Source organism: Puma concolor, chromosome E3 (genome assembly GCF_028749965.1).
Source record: "Puma concolor isolate L17-30 chromosome E3, mPumCon1.1.hap2, whole genome shotgun sequence".
Classification (NCBI taxonomy): domain Eukaryota; kingdom Metazoa; phylum Chordata; class Mammalia; order Carnivora; family Felidae; genus Puma; species Puma concolor.
In genome coordinates this window covers 26483131-26505365 of record NC_141682.1, presented here as the reverse complement: position 1 = coordinate 26505365, position 22235 = coordinate 26483131, and the positions used below count along the sequence as shown (strand labels likewise).

The window sequence follows — 22235 nt, the reverse complement described above, 5'->3', positions numbered from 1 at the left end:
TCCATCATCCCTGTTTGTTCTCTGTCATTAAGGGTCTCTTGTGGTTTGTTTCCCACTCTTCTCTTTTCCCTCCCCTTCCCATATTTTCAACTTTTTTGTTTCTTAAATTCCACATGAGTGAAATCATATATTTGTCTTTCTCTGATTGACATTATTTTGCTTAGCATAATACATTCCAGCTGCGTTCACATCATTGCAAATGGCAAGGTTTCACTCTTTTTGATAGCTGAGTAATATTCCAGTGTGTGTGTGTGCGTGCACACATATACCAAAACTTCTTTATACCTTCATCAGTTGATGGATATTTGGGCTCTCTCCATAGTTTGGCTCTTGATAATGCTGCTATAAACATTGGGTGCATGCAATTTCACTATTAGTTATTTACACAAAGGGTAAAAAAAAACACACTCTTGGTTTTAAAGTCTATTTTGTCTGATATAAATATTGCTACTGGCTTTCTTTTGACATTATTGACATGATAAATGTTTCTTTATGCCTTCACTGTAAACCTGCAGGTGACTTTAGATCCAAAATAAGGCTTTGTAGGCAGCATCTAGATAGATTTTGTTTGTTTGTTTGTTTGTTTGTTTGTTTGTTTGTTTGTTTTTGTCCATTCTTACACCCTGTCTGATGTCTTTTGATTGGAGCATTTAGTCCATTTACATTCAGAGTAATTATTGATAGATATATACTTAGTGCCATGTTATTAATTGTTTTCCATTGTTTCTTGATGTTTTCTCTGATGCTTTCTTGTCTGTATCACTTTTGGTCTTTCCTTTTCACTCAGAGAATCCCATTTAAATATTCTTTTCTTATGAATGTTACTACTTTCTTTATCTATTTTTAATATTTCTTTTTCAAAACTTAAGCCCAAGTTAGTTAACTTATAGTGGAATACAGTTTGAGGAGTAGAATTTAGTGATCCATCTATTACATAAAATACCCAGTACTCATCCCAAGTGCCCTCCCTAATGCCCATCACCCATTTAGCCCATCCTTCTATTCAGTAACCCTCCAGGAACCCTCAGTTTGTTCTCTGTACTTAAGAGTTTCTTATAGACTGAATCCGTCTCTGTGTCTTGCTTTTGCTTCCCTTCTGCTGTGTTCATCAGTTTTATTTCTTAAATTCCACAGATGAGAGAACTCATATGATGTCTGTCTTTCTCTGACATATTTTGCTTAGCATAATACGGTCTAGGTCCATCCATGTTGTTGGAAATAGCAAGATTCTTGTTGATTGCCAAGTAATATTCCATTGTATAAAAATACCACATCTTCTTTATCCATTTATCAGTCACTGGTAATTTGGGCTCTTTGCATAATTTAGCTATTATTAATAATGCTGCTATAAACAGTGAAGTCCACGTGCCCCTTCAAGTCAGCATTTGTGTATCCTTTGGATAAATACTTAGTAATGCAATTGCTGGGTCATAGTGTAGTTCTATTTTTAGTTTTTTGACAAATCTCCATATTATTTTCCAGAGTGTTACACCAGTTTGCAATCCCACCAGCATTGCAAAAGGGTTCCCTTTCAAAACCTCTTGCACTGTTGGGGGGAATGCAAACTGGTGCCACCACTCTGGAAAACAGTGTGGAGGTTCCTAAAAAAAAATTAAATATAGAACTACCTTATGACCCAGCAATGGCACTGCTAGGAATTTACCCTAGGGATACAGGAGTGCTGATGCATAGGGGCACATGTACCCAATGTTTATAGCACACTTTCAACAATAGCCAAATTATGGAAAGAGCCTAAATGTCCATCAACTGATGAATGAATAAAGAAGTTGTGGTTTATATATACAATGGAATACTACTTGGCAATGAGAAAGAATGAGATATGGCCTTTTGTAACAATGTGGATGGAACTGGAGAGTGTTATGCTAAGTGAAATAAGTCATACAGGGAAAGACAGATACCATATGTTTTCACTCTTATGTGGATTCTGAGAAACTTGACAGAAGACCATGGGGGAGGGGAAGGGGGAAAAATTTAGAGAGGGAGGGGGCAAACCATAAGAGACTCTTAAAAACTGAGAATAAACTGAGGGTTGATGGGGGGTGGGAGGGAGGGGAAAGTGGGTGATGGGCACTGAGGAGGGCACCTGTTGGGATGAGCACTGGGTATTGTATGGAAACCAATTTGACAATAAATTTCATATTAAAAAAAAAAGGTTCCCTTTCTCCACATCTTTGCCAACATCTGTCGTTTCCTGAGTCGTTAATGTTAACCATTCTGTCAGGTGTGAGGGGATATCTCATTGTGGTTTTGATTAGTATTTCACTGATGATGAGTGAGGTTGAGCATCTTTTCATATGTCAGCAATCTGGACGTCATCTTTTTAAAAATGTCTATTCATGTCTTTTGTCCATTTCTTCATGGGATTATTTGGATTTTAGGTGCTGAGTTTGATAAGGTCTTTATAGATTTTGGATACTAACTCTTTATCCAATATGTGACTTGCAAGTATCTTCTCCCATTCCATCAGTTACCTCTTAGTTTTGCTGACTGTGTCCTCTGCTGTGCAGAAGCTTTGTATCTTGATGATGTCCCAGTAGTTCATTTTTATTTTTGTTTCCCTTGCTTCTGGAGACATGTCAAGTAAGAAGTTGCTGTGGCCAGTATCAAAGAGGTTGTTGCCTCTATTCTCCTCTAGGATTTTGATGGTTTCTTGTCTTACATTAAGATCTTTCATCTGTTTTGGGTTTATTTTTGTATATGGTGTAAGAACGTAGTCTCATAGTCCAATTTTCCTGGTACCATATGCTGAAGAGACTCTTTTTTCCATTGGATATTCTTTCCTGCTTTGTCAAAGATTAGTTGGCCATATGTTTAAGGGCCCGTTTCTGGGTTCCCTTTCTGTTCCATTGATCTGTGTATCTGTTTTTGTGCCCGTATCATACTGTGCTGATGATTACAGCTTTGTAATACACCATAAAATCCAGAATTGTGATGTCTCCAGCTTTGTTTTTCTTTTTCAACATTACTTTGGCTATTCAGGGTCTTTTCGATCTCTACAAATTTTAGGATTGTTTTTCTATCTCTGTGAAGAATTCTGGTGTTATTTTGATAGGGATTGCCTTGAATGTGTATATTGCTTTGGGTAGTATTGACATTTTAACAATATTTGCTCTTCTAATCCATGATCGTGAAATGTTTTTCCATTTCTTTGTGTCTTCTTCAATTTCTTTCAGAGGATTTCTGTTGTCTTCAGTGTATTGATCTTTTACCTCTTGGTTAGATATTTTATGGTTTTCAATGCAATTGTAAATGAGATCAATTCCTTGATTTCTCTTTCTGCTGCTTCATTATTGGTGCATAGAAATGGAATCAACTTCTGTATATTGATTTTATATCCTGAGATGTTCCTGAATTCCTGTATCAGTCCTAGCAGTTTTTGGTGAAGTCTTTTGGATTTTCCACAGAGAGTATCATGTCTGCAAAGAGTGAAAGTTTGACTTTCTCCTTGTCAGTTTGGACACCTTGTATTTCTTTTTGTTGTCTGATTGCTGAGGCTAGGGCTTCCAACACTATGTTGAATAATAGTGGTGAGAGTGTACATCCATGTCGTGTTCCTGACCTTAGGGGGAAGCTCTCAATTTTTCCCCATTCAAGATGATATTAGCTGTGGGACTTTCATATATGGACGTTATGATGTTGAGGCATGATCCTTCTATTCCTTCTTTCATGAGAGATTGTTCATCAAGAAAGTATGCTGTATTTTGTGAAATGCTTTTTCTGCATCTATTGAGAGGATCATGTGGTTCTTATCCTTTCTTTTATTAATGTGATGTATCATATCAGTTGATTTGCTGATATTGAATCAGCCCTGCATCCCAGAAATAAATCCTACCTATTGTTGTGAATAATTCTTTTTATGTATTGTTTGATCCAGTTTGATAATTTTTATTGAGGATTTTTACATCCAGGTTCATCAGGAAAATTGGTCTGTAGTTCTTCTTTTTAGTGGGGTCTTTGTCCAGTTTGGGATTCAAGGCAATGCCGGCCTCCTAGAATGAGTTTGGAAGTGTTCCTTCCATTTCTCCGGCCATGACCTTATCTTGTTCTTTGATTTGGGATGCATTCTTCTGTCTTGACATTTTGTCTGAGTATCTGCCTTCTGTGTGTTACAGAAGCTCATTATGTTACCTGCCTGTGAGATTAATGGCTTTATGAAATGTGTCCAGGACCTGGCACTTTAGGGAGTGTCTCTGGTGTGTGTTGCATGCACTGTTTTGTGTTCTGGCTACACTATCCTTCAGGCCACTTGTCTGCAGAGGCTGTCCTTGCTTGATATGGGCAATGTATGGTCCTTGGGCAGAATGTGGTGAGTTTTAACTAGGTGTGCTCTGCTGCTTGTTAAATGAGACTTGAAACTACTGCCACTAGAATTGAAGCCCTGCAGAACTGTCTGGTCAAGAGAGGTGGTGTGGTCAGGGATTTCTGCTGGTTTTCTGGGGAAGAGGCCAACTCCACTGGGACTGGGGCAAGCTTGACCTAGAAGGGCAGTCTCACCAGAGCACAGGGGTTGGGGCTTGGTGTAAACAGGTTAGGCAGCCAGTGTGGGAATTGCATTGTTTCCAGCAGGTGGCTCTGTGTTTATGCTGGGGGGCAGAGGAAGGAAATGGCACCACCCAGCTCCTTTGTCCCTAGAGAGGCATCTTTGTGAACCTGCCGCTCAGGGATGTGCTCCAAGATGAGTGTATAATCTCCCCACTGTGTGCACCAGGCATTGTACAGATCACTGTTTCCATGCCATCTATCTGCAAGTTGTTTGCAGCCTTCTCTCCAGGAGTAGGGCAGTGCCCTCAGCACTGTATCTCAGCTGAGCCTACTAACCTTTAAAACTCCACATTCTTGGGTGCCTGGGTGGCTCGGTTAAGTGTCTGACTCTTGATACTGGCTCAAATCATGACCTCATAGTCATGGGATTCTCTCTCTCACTCTCTCCCTGCCCCTCCCTTGCATGTGCTCTCTTTCTGTCTCTCTCAAAATAAATAAACTTAATAAAATTAAAAATAAAAAAAATTAAAAAATTAGTGGCATGGAATACCTTATTTAGGCAAGATTGCCTCCCTGAGGGGAATGACAGGAGTCTATCAGTAAAATTTCTAGCACTGACTAGGAAATTCTTTGTTGACTGGTTAAAGGTTACATTCCTGCAGGAATGAAACTAGGTTTGGTGACATGGGGCCTTAATGTAAGTAACTCCATGATGGGCCTGGGATTTTTCTTAACATTCCAAACCCAAATTTTTACACATCCAGTTTTTATTAAAAACATAGTCATGGGGCGCCTGGGTGGCGCAGTCGGTTAAGCGTCCGACTTCAGCCAGGTCACGATCTCGCGGTCCGTGAGTTCGAGCCCCGCGTCAGGCTCTGGGCTGATGGCTCAGAGCCTGGAGCCTGTTTCCGATTTTCTGTCTCCCTCTCTCTCTGACCCTCCCCCGTTCATGCTCTGTCTCTCCCTGTCCCAAAAATAAATAAACGTTGAAAAAAAAAACATAGTCATAAATAACATTTTAGCCATCTACTGCCAGCCTGATTTTCATATCCTGTGAAACTATAACCTTCTACTAATCGTAGGTGAAGATAAACTCTGTGGCTCTAAGATGTTTGTGGGTCTAAGTTACTTTGATCTAAGTTCCTAAGATCTTTGAGTCTAAGTTACTGCTGGCCATTTGAAGTCTTTCACCCAGGGACCCCCCAGCCAGGCTGCTGAGCCATCACCTAGGCACAGAAGCACCCTTTCCAAGTCACCTCTTCCTAAAACGTTGTCTTGCCCTCTTGTACTTCTGGGTCTTAGCCTTTGGCAGGTCACATGCTGTGATGGACATCTCCTCATGCAAACCTGTCAAAGTGGCCAAAATAAAGCTGTTTGCCTGTGACTGCCACTTCATGGTCCCATATTTTTCCTTCTGAAACCCCTTGAACTCACTATCATTCTTCTATCTTTGAATATCTTTTTTAATTGGAAATATTTGATTCTGTTGTATTCCTGCTAAAAAATATGCATGAAAATATTAAAGCAAGGATTCTTTATTTTATTATTATTATTATTTTAATGATTGAAGGATTCTTTAGAATAAGTGAGCCAGTCACAATGATTCATCTGACCATTTGTACATTTTTTTGAAAATGTTCAGGCATGAAGTGAAGTTCATCCTGTAAAATCTGAGTGTGGTTTATTATCTAGGATAACCACCTTTATGGAAATCCATTCGATTACATGCTCATTTAAGATCAGGAAACCACTGGGGCGCCTGGGTGGCGCAGTCGGTTAAGCGTCCGACTTCAGCCAGGTCACGATCTCGCGGTCCGTGAGTTCGAGCCCCGCATCAGGCTCTGGGCTGATGGCTCAGACCTGGAGCCTGTTTCCGATTCTGTGTCTCCCTCTCTCTCTCTGCCCCTCCCCCGTTCATGCTCTGTCTCTCTCTGTCCCAAAAATAAATAAACGTTGAAAAAAAAAAATTAAAAAAAAAAAAAAAGATCAGGAAACCACTTAACCATATAATACAGTGGCATATACATATATTATTATCTTAATATATGTTAAATAAATGTTTCTATTAATTGTATATCATTGTGTATTATTCAGTTTTCCTTAATATGAGTGCTGTTATTTAAATAAAACAATAGTAAGAACAATAAGAATAGGTAAATGTCAACCACTAGTAACTAATAGTAGGACTAATTATATAATATTGTGTGTTGAAAAAAATAAAACCATGATTACTAATAATCTTTTCATTCATAATGGGTTTCTAGTTACCAAAGATTTGGGAAGATAGTATTGAGCTTCCACACACGTCAGACGGTTTTCTGGTTATTGATGTCCTATCATTGGTACAGCATCATAGTCAATATCCAGAAGAAATATGGTATTATTAACTAAAGTTTATATTTTTACTCAAATTTCTTAGGTTTTAACTTCTTCTTTTCCAGACTCATCCCAGCTGGCACATTACATTCAATCATCACGTCTCGTTGGGATCCACTTGGCCATGATGATTTTTAGATTTTCCATATTTTTCATGAACTACAAACTTTTGAGAGGTACTTTTGTAGAATGATCCTCGTCTGGGATATGACTAATGTTTTCAAATGATTAGACAGGCGTTATGCGTTTGGGAGCAGAAGATCCAGAGGTAGAACACCATCCATAATTATCTTTTCACATAAAGGAAGTTTACTCTGAAGAATGGGGTCTTTTGTTGTTCCACACAAATGTTAGGATTGTTCTAGTTCTGTGAAAAATGTTGTTGGTATTTTGATGGAGATTGCATTAATTGTATCAATTGCTTTGGGAAGTATAGACACTTTCACAATACTTGTACTTCCAATCCATGGGCATGGAATGTCCTTCCATTTCTGTGTCATCTTGAATTTCTTTCATCAGTGTTTTAAAGTTTTCAGAGTATAGGTTGCTCACCACTTTGGTTAGATTTATTCATAGGTATCTTACTATTTGGTGTGCAATTGTAAAGGGGACTCTTTTCTTAATTTCTCTTTCTTTTGCTTCATTTTTGTTGTATGTAAATGCAACAGATTTCTGTACAATGATTCTGTATCCTGTGACATTGCTGAATTCATTTATCAGTTCTAGTAGTTATTAGGCGGAGTCTTCAGGGTTTTCTATATATAGTGTCATGTGATCTGCAAAGTGTGAAAGTTTTACTTCGTCCTGATTTGGATTCCTTTTATTTATTTTTGTCTGATTGCCTGTGACTTGGACTTCCAGTACTATGTTTAATAAAAGTGCTGAAAGTAGACATCCTTGTCTTGTTCCTGACCTTAGCAGGAAAGCTCTCAGATTTTCCTCATTAAGGATGATGTTAACTGTTTTCAGTTTTCATAGATGACCTTTATTATGTTGACGTATGTTCCCTCTAAACCTACTTTTTTTGCGGCTTTAATAATGGATGTTGTACTTTGTGAAATGTTTTTTTTTTCCAGCATGTATTGAAATGATTGTATGGTTCTTTTCTTTTAACGTGTATTCATTTTTGAGAGAGACAGACCATGAGCAAGGGAGAGGCAGAAAGAGAGGAAGACACAGATTTGAAGCAGACTCTTGGATCTGAGCTGTCAGCACAGAGCCTGACGTGAGGCTTGAACTCACGAACTACAAGGTCATGACCTGAGCTGATGTCGGATGCTTAAAGGACTGAGCCACCTAGGTGCCCTGATCATATGGTTTTTATCCTTTCTCCTGATAATGTAATGTATCACATTGACTGATTTGTAAATATTGAACCACACTTGCAGCTTGGGAATAAGTCCCACTTAATTGTGGTAAACAATTTTTTTAAGGTATCATTGAATTTGGTTTGCTAGTATTTTATTGAGAATTTTTGCGTCCATGTTCATCAGGGACATTGGCCTGGAGTTTTCTTTTTTAGTTGACTCTTTATCTGGTTTTGGCTGTTTCCCCCAATTAAGGAAGTTATTTCCTCAAATAAATTTTCTGCCCCCTTTTCTCTTTCGTCTGGGACTCCTATAATACAAATGTTATTATGTTTGCTGTAATCACTAAATTCCTTTAGTCTTGTCTCATGTTGCAGAATTCTGTTCTCTCTTTGGTTCAGTGGGATTAATATCCATTACTCAGTCTTGGAGGTCACTAGTTTGTTCCTCTGCTTCTTCCATCCCTCTGTTCATTGCAGCAAGCATGTTTCTCCTTTATTGTGTCCTTAATGTCTACTGTGTTATTCCTTATCTCTATGTGAAGGGTCTCACTTTTCTATTTGTTTCACAACTCCAGTGAGCATCCTTATGATCACTACTTTAAGTTCTGTATTAGATATGTTACTTATATCTCTTTTGCTTAGATCTGTCTGGGCCTTGTCTAGTTCTTTCATTGTGGATAAACATCTCTTGTGTCCTCATTTTGTCTGGCTCTCTGGCTCTATTTTTCTGTGTTAAGAAAGTCATCTGTGTCTTCTGCTCTTGAAACTAATGACTTTATGAAGAAGAGGTCCTGGAGTCCTTAGCAGTGCATGTCCCCATTTACCAGAACCTGGACCTTCAGCAGAATATCCTGTGGGTATTGCTCACTCCCTGCTGTTGTGTCTGGGTTACTTTTCGTTTCAGTTCACGTGTCTGCACTGATTCTGTGCCTGTTGTGGGCTGTGCTTGCTCTCAGTGGTGTTAGTGGGACCCAGGCAGGCCAGCTTTGGGGTGGTGTGCCCTCTGGGTAACTTGGGAGCAGGGCAGGAGTGTTACCAAAATCACACAGGGCTACTATTCCTATGCCAGATTTCCTGATGTTGTTGGTGGCTAGTGGCTATGCACCAGGACATCCAGGGGTTCAAGGCTATGAACAGAGTGCTTCAGTGGCTGGGTCATATGGCTGGGTGAGACAGATGAGGGTAGCTGGGGGTGCATGGCTGGTGCAATACTCATGTTCACAGCATGCTGTGGCAGCTATGCATGCAACTTGCCAGACAGGGTGCCCATGTGGTTTTAACAAAGTTTGCCCTGAGCCCAGGGCTGAGGCCAGCAGGCTTGGAGTGAGTGAGTCCCCCAGTGAACTCAGGACTGGCACACAACTAGTGGGTTAGGTATCAAGTGTCTTTGCAGCCCCACCCCATGGTAGGTACCTCTGTGCTTATTCTGGGGAGGGGGGGCGTTGTGGGGGAGAAGAATGGTGCCTGTGAGCTCTCTCATTGTTGGAGAAGTCCCGCAACACACTCAGAATTTCGCATGAACAGATCTGTCTCCTGTTGCCTCTGGCATTGTGTAAACTACCATGTTTACATTGCCTCTCTACACAGGCAAGGACCTAGCTATCACTCATCCTCCTGGATCACCCAGTACTGAGTCAGCTGACCACAAAGCTCCAGGATCCAAGCTCAAGGAATTCAGCCCCTCTGATAGGGGATTAGTCTTCCCTGTGTGAGCTCCCTGGTGTGAGGACTCAGTTTCTCTGCCCTCTCTGCAGGCATTTGCCCTCCACCTTTCTGACCTTCTTAACCTCTCAGATGCAGCTTCTCACTGTTTATTGTGGAGTTTGTTCTGCCAGTGTTTGGATCGCTCTCTGGTTTATGGACTTGGATGTGGATGTTAGGTAGTTGAAAACATGGGACAGGGTGAGCTCAGGGTCCTCCTACTCTGCTACTATTAATTTTTTAAATGTCTTATTTTTTTTTTTTTTTTGGATTTTTGAGACATGGTCAGAGAGACTCATATCACCCATGGACTTCAGGATTAGCAAGGAATTTTCCCACAGTTTTTTCTAGTATTGTATGTTTTGAAACTATCTTTAATGAGGCTTAATTTACATATAACAAATAGCTTCAGATTAAAGGGTATAATTTGACGAGACTTGATCTCATGGGTATAGCACCATGAAATCTCTCTAATCCTTAAATCACTACTGATTTAGTAGTACAAACTCCTTTGGATTCCTTTGTGTCCAACGTTAATGTTTATTTTGAGGAAACGACTACATTTTTTAATGTTTTCAGGTATTGCCCAGGTGTCTGAATGCCTGCTTTGGGATACCTCCTTTTCTGATAGTCTATATTCCTGTAAGTACTGCATTCGGTCTACTTTTGGGCTTTATCTTGTATTGTATCTCTGTGTCTCTTCACGTAATTTTGTTGCACTACTTTAATGAGGAGGGCTTCATAATTGGATTGTCACTAAATGGTACGAGCTGCAGTTCCAATGATGACAGAGAGCACGGGCTTCCTGTGTTAGGTATTCAAGAGCAAGGCAGATATCCTGGGCACTTGAGCTGAGAATGTCACTCTGTCTTTTTGCCAGTCCTCTTCCCCACCCTTGGAGACAAGAATCCCCTTTTGTTCACACAGAAATGTAGCTGAAGTCAGTTTAAAAGTTCCCTTCTCTTCTCTTCTTTGTCTCTCAAACTCCCTGTCCCTACCTTCTGCCTTTCCCTTTCCATGACTCAATCCCCCAGGTCCACTGCTCCATTCCAGCCATGATCAGGGTGTCCTCCAGCTGCTGGCCTCTGCCCTGGCCATCCCTCAGTGAGGAATCTGCAGGAGGATTATGGAGTTCACGGGACTGATCAAGAAATCTCTGCTCTTCAGAGCCCTCCTACACATGGTGCTGTATGGGGAGAGCTGGCACCCTGGGCGAGGGTCCGACTCCATGTGTGGCCTCCTCACTCCTCTCCCACAGTCACTGCTGGTCCCTCATCCTTACCCACCATTAGAAATCAGCCATATGCTAGGGAAAGATACCTGTCTATTTGACCATGAGGCACCAGGGAGTCAGTACATATTTCCACAATAAATGAGCATAAGCACCTCCATAAATCTAGATGTAGGAGGTTCCCACCACCCCAGAAAACTCTCTCGGGCTCCCCACACAAAGGGTGATCTTGCTACTATCCACCATCACTGCCATTTTTGCCAGTTTGTTACCTGTGTGTACAAGAACCCCACTGTGTGCACTGATGGAGAGTGAGAGTAGGTCCACCTAGAAGCGGATGCTGACAGAGACAGAACGGTGAAAGGTGTATTAGGGGACACTAGGAAGGACAAAGTGGAGGGGGCAGGATGGGCAGGGAAAGCATTCAGGCAGATCTGACACCTTTTTAAAGTATATAATCCCCATAGTCTGTCACCTTGCACAGTCGTCTTCAAATTTCAAAATAGTTGTGCCATAAGGCAGTGAGATTTAAGAGATTTTGGTGTATTTCCCTATAGTCTTATGTTTTCCTACATGCATTCTGTCTTCTGTAGTTCATCTGTGGCCTCAGATGAACATTTGAGTGTGAGGCTGCATCTGTGAGTCTATATGTAATGGAAAATGATTGTCTTCAGATCTCAGATGTAGATCTCTGAATATACACATTCTCAGAATTTTCTTTTCTTTGGCAGGTCCTGGATTTTAATAGAAGTCCCTGGGCTGAGGTGTTAACAGTCTTCATTTAATGAATTTCCATGAACATCTTTTTTTTGATGATCGTTGTGTGGAGATATCATCTTAATTGAAACTGTGAGAAGGGTGAGTGGACACTTCCCAGACATTTTGCAGATGCTTTATGTATTTAATGTCTTCTTCTCATCATGTTGTTCAAAACAAATATTTTTTCACAGAGGACACAGCTGAGGTTCTGTGTAGGTCCCACCGAGAACTGGTATTAGGGCTGAGCCAGCAAGAACACAGGCAAAGCCTCAGAATATTGTGAGAGAAATTTGAGGAGATGGAAATCTGTAGTCCGGGTGATGACAGGGGCCCAGCAGGGGCGGCTTCTGGCCAAACCTCAACTGTAGGTTGACCCAGGGTGAAGGCCAGTGCAGGCACTCAGCTGATCTAGATCCTGTCTCCACTTTCAGTGTCATTGAGGGATATGAACTTGGGCAGACAAGCATTTCCATAAGACTAAGTTAAATTTCCCATATCTCCAGGACTTTTTTTTCCACAAATATCAGATCCTTCAGAAAACCCAAGGAGACAATAACCTTTTTAGGTGATTACCTAGGTGCACTTTGACAAAAATGACATTTCACAGGTGAACACAGCCTTGTGCACTGAGAGTGATCCCACATAGCAGCTCCGTGTGGACCTCATGCTCCCTGCTGAGGCTGTGACCAGGAATGGCCTGCAACTGCGTCTCACTGACCCCAGCACCCTCTGCACCTCCTCAGACTCTGCTTACTGTCCTCACTTCCCTTTTATTCCTGTGTGATTCAGGTTTCCCCCTTTCCTTCACTGGTGCTTCCATTATGGTGATCACAAGGTCTGTGTCATATAATGCATGTGACCCATTTCACACAGGACACCTGAGGCACCTAAAGTTAGGAGTGTACCTCATCCTTCACAGAGCCCACAACATTGTGTCTGTAAAAAACACACCAGTACCTCTCATACCTCTGCCTTTGTGTAAACATCCTCTTTTTTTTTTCTTTTTTAATTTTTTTTTTTAACGTTTATTTATTTTTGAGACAGAGACAGAGCATGAACAGGGGAGGAGCAGAGAGAGAGGGAGACACAGAATCCGAAACAGGCTCCAGGCTCTGAGCTGTCAGCACAGAGCCCGACGCGGGGCTTGAACTCACTGACCGTGAGATCATGACCTGAGCTGAAGTCGGACGCTTAACCAACCGAGCCACCCAGGCGCCCCCATCCTCTTTCTTTTTGACAAGAGAAACATATAGCTCACCTCATTACAGGGAAATGACACAGCCCATTGTATGTAAGTCCTGAGAAACTTGAGATATGTTACAGTGTCCTTAGCCAGGTTTGCAGGTGGGTTGCCAAGACTCAGAACCATCATTACATCATTCCCACCAAGTCTTTCATGAAGAAGATGCATGTGCTTTACCAGTCACTCATCCAGCTCAGGTCATCTTACCAAGTGGAGTAGGTGGAGGAGCTGGTGGAGGAGGGGGAGGTGGCCCACAGCCCATGGCTGGTGATGAAGGACAGTCCATGTGATAGGACATGCAAGGCGATTGTGGGTATACATGGCTCTCTTGTATACAAATGGCCCGCAGAACAGAAATTAAAGGTATAATGTTTCAGAGGCTGTGTCATCCCCCTCTTTCTGAATAGTAGGGTTAGGATTGTATTGTTTTAGTAAAGCATATAGAGGCTTAGCTTTAAGAGAGAAGTTTGGAATCCAGTTTTGACACTAGACAGTCCAAGAAAGCTTTGTAATTGGCCCTTAGTTTTAGGTGGTGAGAAACTGAGGATGCCTTGATCTGCCTGGATCTGGATGTGGGCCTTGTTCTGAGAACAGGTGAGCTAAATAACTGACCTGAGTTTGAGCAACCTGCAATTTTTTTGGAGACTTTATGGGCCTTTGACAGCCAAAAGTTTTCACAGGTGGATGCTGTCTTCCTGTGAAGAGGCATGAGGAGGGGAGCAAAGAAGGAAATCATCTGCACATTGTAACAAAGTACAGCCTGCAGAACACTTTACATCATCCAAACCTTAAAGGCTTGTGAGAAATATGAAGCACTCTGTGAATCCCAGGGAGGTTACAGTCCAGGTGTATTGTCATTCTCTACAAGTGAAGGCAAAAAGATACTGGCTATACTTATCACCTGGAATGCTAAAAACTATACCACATATATCAAGTACAGTGAAAAATTTGCTTTCAGTGGGAGTGGATGTTGGTAGAGTAGAAGGTTTGGGAAGAAGGGGATATCGAGGGATAACAGTGCTATTTATTGCTTGGAGGTCCTGGACAAAGTACTATCCTCAGCAGTTGAATTTTCTCACAGGTATTACAGAGGTGTTACACGGACTACTGAAGGGGATGATGAGGCCATGAGCCTTGTAACATTCTATCATGGTGTTGATGCCTTCAAGGCCTTCTTAATTTATAGGATATTGATTAATTCTAGGGAGAAGTTTTTCAGGATTGATTTGAATCTTGACAGGAGGTACACTGTGGATTCTGCCAAGATCAGTTGAAGATTTTGCCCATAAAGAGGATGGTAGCTGATCCAATAGGAATAAATGATCAGTACCTCCAGACTCAACTATAGTGCCAGCAGAGACAAGGCATAGAAAAGGTGCCAAAAGATCATTTATTTCCCCTTTTTGCTATTTTGGTTACTGTTGTCACATTCTAGAATTATTTTTCCCTTTTGGGCAAAAGAAGTTACAGCATGATATTTTTCTAAGAAATCTCTGTCCAGTTAATACATAGTGGCCAAAGAACTAAGAAGAATAGGGTGTGTGTCTCTCAGAGGGCCTGGATCAAAGGGAATAGGTTCATAGATAGGAACCTGTTGAGATTTAATAGATCCCCACTGATTGAACTCTTTTTGTACTCTGAAGCTGGGGCTGCTTTATAGCCCTGGGGTTAGTTCCAGCTTCAGTAAAGACAGAGATATATTCATTCCCAATCTGGAGAGTAGTTTCTCCAGATTAAGAGGGAGGCTTGGGAAGTGCTCAGTTGTTCCTTGGAATCCCACCATTGGGAATTGGGAGTACATTGCAAAGGTTGGCAAGAGGGGTGAAGTGCCTTGAAGCTCTTAAATTTATAACCATCTTTTTTGCAATGTCCTAGTTCTTGCGGTAACAGCAGGAACTAGGCTTCTAGTTTTAGGGGGTCTTTATGTGCTGGAGTTGAGCATTGAAAATTTAACAGTCGTTCCACTATGTGACTCATCTAGGGTCTGAGCAAACTGGTTGTTCAGGTTAATTAAACCTGGAGTGGATATAGTTTCCCATTCCATCTTGGTCCTTTTAACTAAAAGGGAAAGATCCCAGACTAGCACATTAGTAAACATAGATCTAAAGGAGGAGCTGAGTTTGCATTAAAGACAATTTGGAGTCAAAAGTGATAATCATGAACATATTCATGAGGCTTTTTTTGTATAAGACTGAATTTTGTTCCAACCTTCAGGCTTAGGAAAAACCATTAAAATTACTCATTGGAGGGGCATCCAGGTGGCTGTCGGTTAAGCGTCCAACTCTTGATTTTGGTTCAGGTCATCTCACGTTTGTGGGATCAAGCCCCACGTTGAGCCCTGTGCTGAGAGCACAGAGTCTGCTTGGGATTCTGTCTCTCTCTCTCTTGCCCTCCTTCAGTCACATACTCTCTCTCTCAAATAAAAAAATTTTAAAAATTAATAAAAACGTTGCTCAGCAAAGAATTCCAGCAAGTTTTTGAGGATCTTGCCAAAAGATAGCAGTCCTGTTTCTCTAAATCTTTTTTTTTTTTTTTTCCTTCCTGGCCTTGACTGGTATTTATTTTTCTCTACTTGTATCAAAGCAGCATGACATTCTTAATGTTGACGGTGGTACAGGGAGGGAAGGGAGTTTCTTTTGTTTTTTGTTTTTTGTTTTTTTAATTTACATCCAAGTTAGCATATGGTGCAATAATGATTTCAGGAATAGAATCCAGTGATTCATCCCCTGCATATAACACCCACTGATCATCCCAACACGTGTCCTCCTTAATGCTCCTTGCCCATTTAGCCCATCCCCCAATCTAAAACCCCTTCAGCAACCCTCAGTTTCTTCTCTGTATTTAAGAGTCTCTTATGGTTTGTCCCCCTCACTGTTTTTATATTATTTTTGCTTCCCTTATGTTCATCTGTTTTGTATCTTAAATTCCATATGAGTTAAGACATATGATATTTGTCTTTCTCTAATTTCACTTAGCATAATACACTATAGTTCTATCCACTTGTTTCAAATGGTAAGATTTCATTCTTTTTGATCACCAAGTAATATTCCATTGTATATATATATACCACATCTTCTTTATCCATTCATTGGTTAATGGACTTTTGGGCTCTTTCCATACCTTGGCTATTGTTGATGCTTCTATGAACATTGGGGTGCATGTGCCCCTTGCAAACAGCACACCTGTATCCTTTAAATAAATACCTAGTAGTGGAATTGCTGGGTCATAGGGCAGTTCTATTTTTAATTTGTTGAGGAACGTCCATACTGTTTTCCAGAGTGGCTGCACCAGTTTGCATTCCCACCAGCAGTGCAAAGGGGTTCCCTTTTCTCCACATACTTGCCAACATCTGTTATTGCCTGAGTTAATTTTAGCCATTTTGATAGGTGTGAGGGGGTATCTCATTGTGGTTTTGATTTGTATTTCACTGATGATGAGTGATGTTGAGACTTTTTTCATGTGTCTGTTAGCCATGTGGATGTCTTCTTTGGAAAAGTGTCTATTCATGTCTTTTGCCCATTTCTTCAATGGATTATTTGTTATTTGGGTGTTGAGTTTGATAAGTTCTTTATGGATATTGGATACTAACCCTTTATCTGATATGTCATTTGCAAATATCTTCCCCCATTCATCAGTTGCCTTTTAGTTTTGCTGATTGTTTCCTTAGCCATGTAGAAGGTTTTTATCTTGCTGAGGTCCCAGTAGCTCATTTTTGGTTTTGTTTCCCTTGCCTCCAGAGATATGTCAAGTAAGAAGTTGCTGTGGCCAAGGTCAAAGAGGTTTTTGACTAATTTCTCTTCTAGGATTTTGATGGCTTCCTGTCTTACATTTACATCTTTCATCCATTTTGAGTTTATTTTTTTTCTGTGGTGTAAGAAAGTGGTCCAGTTTCATCTTTTGCATGTTGCTGTCCAATTTTCTCAACACCATTTACTGAAGAGACTTTTTTCTGTTGGATACTCTTTCCTGCTTTGCCAAAGATTAGTTGGCCATATGTTTGTGGGTCCATTTCTGGGTTCTCCATTCTGTTCCATTGATCTTTGTGTCTGCTTGTGTGCCAGTACCATCCTGTCTTGATGATTACAGCTTTGTAATACATCTTGAAGTCCAGAATTGTGGTACCTCCACTCTTTTTTTTTTTTTTTTTCGGGATTGCTTTGGCTATTTGGGGTCTTTTCTGGTTCCATACAAATTGTAGGATTGTTTGTTCTAGCTCTGTTAAGAATGCTGGTGTTATTTTGATAGGGATTTCATTGAATATATTTCTTTGGGTAATATCAACATTTTAACAATATTTGCTCTTCTAATCCATGAGCATGGAATATTTTTCCTTTTGTGTGTGTGTGTGTGTGTGTGTGTGTGTGTGTGTGTGTCTTCTTTAATTTCTTTCATAAGCTTTCTATAGTTTTCAGTGTATAGGTTTTTCACACCTTTGGTTAGGTTTATCCCTAGGGATTTAATGGTTTTTGGTGCAATTGTAAATGGGATCGATTCCTTGATTTCTCTTTCTGTTGCTTCATTATTGGTGTATAGAAATCCAACCGATTTCTGTGCATTGATTTTATATCCTACGACTTTGCTGAATTCATGGATCAGTTCTAGCAGTTTTTTTTGGTGGAATCTTTTGGATTTTCCACACAGAGTATTATATCTACTGCAAAGACGAAAATTTAACTTCCTCCTTGCTGATTTGGATGCCTTTTATTTCTTTGTGTTGTCTGATTGCTGAGGCTAGGATTTCCAACACTATGCCGAATAACAGTGGTAAGCATGGGCATCCTTGTCATGTTCCTGACCTTAGGCGGAAAGGCCTCAGTTTTTCCTCATTGAGGATGCTATTTGTAAGTGGGTCTTTTGTGTCTTGCTTTTATGATCTTGAGGTATGATCCTTCTATCCATTCTTTCTTGAGGGTTTTTATCAAGAAAGGATGCTGTATTTTGTCAGATGCTTTCTCTGCATCTATTGACAGGATCATGGTCTTATTCTTTGTTTTATTAATGTGATGTATCACATAGATTGATTTGCAGATATTGAACCAGCCCTGCATCCCAGGTATAAATCCCACTTGATCGTGGTGAATAATTCTTTTAATGTATTGTTGGATCTGTTTGGCTAGTATCTTGTTGAGAATTTTTGCATCCATGTTCATCAGGGAAATTGGTCTGTAGTTCTCCTTTTAAGTCGGGTCTTTGTCTGGTTTCGGAATCACAGTAATGCTGGCCTCGTAGAATGAGTTTGGTAGCTTGCCTTCCATTTCTACTTTTTGGAAAAGCTTCAAAAAAATAGGTGTTAACCCTTATTTAAATATTTGATACAGTTCCCCTGGAAAGCCATCCGGCCCTGGACTCTCTCTCTCTCTTTTTTAATTAATAATCCACTTCCTTCACTGGTGATGGGTCTGTTCAAATTTTCTGTTTCTTCCTGTTTCACTTTTGGTAGCTTGTATGTTTCTAGGAATTTCTCCATTTCTTCCAGATTGCCCAATTAAATGGCATATAATTGCTCATAATATTCTCTTAAGATTGTTTTTTTATTTCTTCAGTGTTGGTGGTGATCTCTCCTCTTTCATTCTTGATTTTATTTATTTGGGTCCTCTCCTTTTTTCTTCTTCATCAATCTGGCTAGGGGTTTATCAATTTTGTTAATCCTTTCAAAGAACCAGCTCCTGGTTTCATTGATCTATTCTGTTTTCTTGATTTTTGATATCGTTGATGCCTGCTCTAATCTTTATTATTTCCCTTCTTCTGCCTGTTTTGGGCTTTATTTTCTGTTCTTTCTCCAGGTCTTTAAAGTGTAAGGTTAGGTTGTGTATTCAAGACCTTTCTTCCTTCTTTAGGAAGGCCTGGATTGCTATATACTTTTACGACTGCCTTAGCTACATCCCAGAAGTTTTGGGCTGTCGTGTTATCATTTTCATTGGCTTCCATGTGCTTTTTAATTTCCTTTTTAATTTCTTGGTTAGCCCATTCATTCTTTAGTAGGATGTTCTTTAATCCAAGTGTTTGTGGTCTTTCCAAATTTTATCTTGTGGTTGATTTTGAGATTCATAGCATTGTGATCTGAAATTATGCACACTGTGATCTTGATCATTTTGTACTTATTGAGGGCTTATTTGTGACTCAGTATGTGTTCTGTTCTGGAGAATGTTCCATATGCACTGAAGAAGAATGTATATTCTTCTGCTTTAGGAAGAAATGTTCTGAATATATCTGTTAAGTCTATCTGGTCCAGTGCATCATTCACAGGCACTGTTTCCTTGTTGATTTTCTGTTTAGATTATCTGTCCATTGCTGTAAGTGGGGTGTTGAAGTCCCCTACTATCATGGTATTATTATCAAAGAATTTCTTATGTTTGTGATTCATTGATTTATGTATTTGGGTGCTTCATGTTGGGGGCATATAAGTTTACATTTGCGAGTTCTTCTTGGTGGGTGAACCCGTTAATTATGATATAATGCCCCTCTTCATCTCTTGCTACAGTCTTTATTTTAAAATATAGTTTGTCTGATATCAGTATGGCTACTCTGGCTTTCTTTTGGTGACCATTAGCATGATAGATCATTCTCCCTTCCCTTACTTTCAATCTGAGGTGTCTTTAGGTGTAAAATGGGTCTCTTTTAAATACCATATAGATGGATCTTGTTTTCTTATCCCTTCTCATACCCTACATCTTTTGATTGGAGCATTTAGTCCATTGACATTTAGAGTGAGTACTAAAATATATGAATTTAATGCCATTGTGTTGCCTGTAGAGTTGGAGTGTCTGGTGGTGTTCTCTGGTCCTTTCTTGTCTTTGTTGCTTCTGGTCTTTTTGTTTTGTTTCACCTTTTCTCCCCTCAGAGAGTCCCCCTTAATATTTCTTGCAAGGCTGGTTTAGTGGTCACAAACTCCTTTAGTTTTTGTTTGTCTGGGAAACGCTATTTCTCCTTTATTTTGAATGACAGCCTTGCTGGATAAAGAATTCTTGGCTGCATATTTTTTCAGTTCACATTGATTATATTCTGCCACTCTTTTCTGGCCTGCCAAGTTTCTGTGTACAGGGCTGCTGTCAACCTGATCTTTCTTCCTTTGTAGGTTAAGGACTTTTTTCCCTTGTTGCTTTCATACTTCTTCCTTTCCTGTGTATTTTCTGAATTTGACTATGATATGCCTTGTTGATGGTCGGTCTTTGTTGAATCTAATGGGAGTTTTCTTTGCTTCTTGGGTTTTGATGTCTGTGTCTTTCCCCAGGTTAGGAAAGTTTTCCACTATAATTTGCTCACATAAACCTTCTGCCCTTTTCTCTCTCTCTTCATCTTCTGGGACTCCTTGATTCAGATGTTATTCTTTTTTTTTTTTTTTTAAGTCACTGAGTTCTCTACTTCTTATTTTGTGCTCTTCTGCCTTTGTTTCCCTATTTTTTCTGCTTAATTATTCTCCAAAAATTTTGCTGATATATTGCTGATTTACTGCTCTGCTTTGTCCATTTTTTCTGCTGTGGCATCCATTTAAGATTGCATGTCAGTTATAGTAGTTTTAATTTCATCCTAATTAGATTTTACTTCCTTTATCTCTGCAGGAAGGGAAAGGGATTCTATTCTTTTCTCAACCCGTGCTGGTATTCTTATTATCATGGTTCTAAATTCTAGTTCAGACATCTTGCCATATCTGTGTTGACTAAGCCCCTGGCTGTTATTTTTTCCTGTTCTTTCTTTTGGGTTTAATTCCTTCACTTTGTCATTTTGGAGGAAGGAAAAAAAATAAATTTAAAAATTTAAAACAACACAGAAAAATCAAGTAAAGGTAGCTATATCCTAGGTGTGTTTTGGTCTGGTGGTTGAAAGAAGCTTTACAGAATAGAGAAAAAGGGAAATAAATGAAAAAAATAAAAAAAATAAAAAAGGTAAGAAAAAGTTTAAAAATTAAAAACAAATGTATACAATAAAGTAGAATAAAATGAAATGAAGAAAATGAAAGAGAATAAAGATATTTACAAAAAAATTAAAAAATGTAAAAAGTTTTTTTAAAAGGAAAATAAAAATAATTTTTTTCCTTCGTGTATGCAAGAAAAAGAAAAGAAAGGAGAAAAAGAAAAAAAAATCAAATAGATGAACCAGCACACAGAATGAAATCCTAATCAAGTTACATCCGGTTTCCCCTAGAACTCAAACTATGAAGCACTCTATAGTCCATACTCTTTAAGCAGGCAGAGAGATTTGTGGTAGTTCTCTAGGGCATGTGCTTAGAGGGTACAGTTGGGAAGGGCTTGTTATAATGGCTCCATTCTCCACTAGGTGGTGCTGTTTAACTTACTTGGGTGGATTGTTGTGAGCGCATGTATGCACATGCGTGGGAGTGGGGAGAGTGGCATTACTCAGCTTCCTAATTTCTGGCACAGGAACTCTGTGTTCTCACCCACCCATATTCAAGCATGCCCTCCTTTGTCTCAGGCCTCTATCCCCTCCCTGCTTCTACACTGTCCGTGTCCAAGCTGTCGGTCTGCCAGGTGGCACCTCTCTCTTGAATTTTATCTCAGATGGGGCTGTGTTTTCAAACCCCTCACTTCTGAGAACTCAGCAGCTTGGACCTGCTCTGACCATATGGGGAAGGGTCTCGCTGAGCACTGGCCAGGTGCTAGCTTGCCCCAGAAAATGTTCATGTGATCCTTGCAGTGGCAAAGGTTCAGAGATTATGGCAAATCACAACACATAGCTGGCACCAGGTTTCACTGCACTCTGGCAACTTTGTTCTAATACCAGCAAACATGGCTGCTCTCTGGGGTCTGCTGAGACCTTTGCCTTTGAGGAGGCTGTATGGTCTCTACCAAATGCCCTCCAAGCAGGGGAACCGCTTCTCCCCATGTGGCCCACAGACCCCTCAGACCTCACTGTCTGCTCATGGGGATTCACCTTTCCCACCAGAGCATCGCCAGGTATTGAGTTCTGGAATTTCCAGCTCTGTGCTCCTCTATTTATAGAGTCCTAATGGGATTGAAACCCTTTCCTTACTCTCTATCAATGGTTTTGGGGAACAGATTTCTTTTTCAGTCCCTCATGGGTGTTTCCACTCTTTCTCTCCAACTGCTTTTGGGGGAGTGTTTTTCCTGTACTTTCCCAGTGCACCACACTCTCCC

At 40.2% G+C, this 22235-nt stretch overlaps 1 protein-coding gene and 1 long non-coding RNA gene across 2 annotated transcripts in view; both read left to right on the top strand.

The window, feature by feature from the left end:
- The window catches only part of LOC147573077 (uncharacterized), a 117016-nt gene that overhangs the window by 37032 nt on the left and 57749 nt on the right, over positions 1-22235 (top strand). The window lies entirely within an intron of this gene.
- LOC147573079 (uncharacterized) overlaps positions 10467-22235 on the top strand; it is a 36795-nt gene continuing 25026 nt past the window's right edge. The window contains exons 1-3 of the long non-coding RNA XR_015245697.1: positions 10467-10531; positions 11852-11978; positions 13652-13716. This is a non-coding gene — a long non-coding RNA (uncharacterized LOC147573079). The remainder of the gene's footprint in view (positions 10532-11851; positions 11979-13651; positions 13717-22235) is intronic.